A 1,599-nucleotide genomic window follows, 5' to 3' on the forward strand; every position below is an offset into this window, starting at 1 on the left:
TATTTATTTACATCCTTGGCTGTTTGTGGTCCCTCACCTTCTGTACTGTGCTCACCATTGACTCTGGTCTTATTTTTACCTCTTATTGTCTTTCGTAGGCTCAGCTCTTTGCTGTTTCTGCACCTGGATGCTCTCTGCAACACATCTTCTATCTCTTGGGCTCTACTAAGGCTGACTACACTGGAAGTTGACTGTTCTTTGTGTAGTGAGCACACCACACTCTGCTCCTGGCAAAAGCCCAGGAGTCAGTACAAAAACTACTTGGAGGAGGCGTTGTTGGAGCTTAAGCTATATCGTGAGGACCTACTGCTTGGAAGATGAGAGTGCTCCTATTAGTGATACATCAACATTAGATGTAGTGTGTGGTAGAAATTCTCCTCCTCAATAATGTTGAAGACTGTCCACTGTGGTCTGCAGTGCTTGTGAGTGGGTTTCCTGGGGTGGGTCTAGGGTCATCTGAACTAGTCATGGCCAAATCAGAACCTCCTGAGACAAAGCATGGAGGTGGCCATGACAGTTGGTGATTTCCACCACCAGAAAGGAGTCTTTAAAGAGAAAGAGTAGCTCTAAGACTTCCTTGGACAGCCTAGAGGGTCTTTTTAAACAGTCCACAGCTGTGACTGTCCTGATGGCAGCTTGTGGAACAGCTGAAGGGGATGGCTGCTTGATTGACAACTCCCGTGGTCTCTGTGAGAACACTGCTGCTGAAACCGAGATTGCATCCTCTGTGAGTCCTCCAGGAGTGGCCGGATATTGTTCACGGTCTTGGTGGACTCAAGAACCACAAAGATGATGACAGCAGCTCCGTCAGCTTTTGTCTCTGTCTGTCCCGAGGTAGTTACTAAGATTCATCCCAGGACACTGCTGTTGTGGCCAGCCAAGCAGGAACGGTTCACAGCTGCCAATCAAGGAGCCATGCTGCCGTCAGCAGACAGTTTAAAAAGGAACTGCATTAAGAGATGTTTACAGGGGCTGGAGAGATGGCTCAGTGGTTAAGAGCACTGACTGCTCTTCTAGAGGTCCTGAGTTCTATTCCCAGCAACCACGTGGTGGCTCACAATCACCTCAATGGGATCTGATGCCCTCTTCTGGAGTGTCTGAAGACCGCTACAGTGTACTCATATACATAAAATAAATAAATAAATCTTTAAAAAAGACATTTACAATAAAGATTTAAGATGCAGTGAGCTTTTTCTAGGAATACTTCTTTCCAGTCATTTTTAAAAATTGGATATTTTCTTTATTTACATTTCAAATGTTATCCCCTTTCCTGGTTTCCACCCCTCCCAACTCTATCCCCTCCCCCCACCCCTGCTTCTATGAGGGTGTTCCTTCACCCACCCACCCACTCCCACCTCCCTGCCCTCAAATTCCCCATACACTGGGGCATCATGCCTTCACTGGACCAAGGGCTGCTTCTCCTATTGATGCCTGACAAGGCCAAACTCTGCTACATATGCGGCTGGAGACATGGGTCCCTCCATGTGTATTCCTTGGTTGGTGGTTTAGTCCTTGAGAGCTCTGGGGAGTCTGGTTGGTTGATATTGTTGTTCTTCCTATGGGGTTGCAAACTCCTTCACCTCCTTCAGTCCTTCCTCC

The 1,599-nt window shown here is 47.3% G+C and overlaps 1 long non-coding RNA gene across 1 annotated transcript in view; it reads left to right on the forward strand.

The window, feature by feature from the left end:
* Positions 1-1,209, forward strand: part of Gm52059 — a 3,475-nt gene extending 2,266 nt beyond the window's left edge. The window contains exon 2 of the long non-coding RNA XR_003950689.1: positions 99-1,209. This is a non-coding gene — a long non-coding RNA (predicted gene, 52059). The remainder of the gene's footprint in view (positions 1-98) is intronic.
* The last annotated feature ends 390 nt before the right edge of the window (positions 1,210-1,599 follow it).

This window comes from Mus musculus, chromosome 13, assembly GCF_000001635.26.
Source record: "Mus musculus strain C57BL/6J chromosome 13, GRCm38.p6 C57BL/6J".
Lineage (NCBI taxonomy): Eukaryota > Metazoa > Chordata > Mammalia > Rodentia > Muridae > Mus > Mus musculus.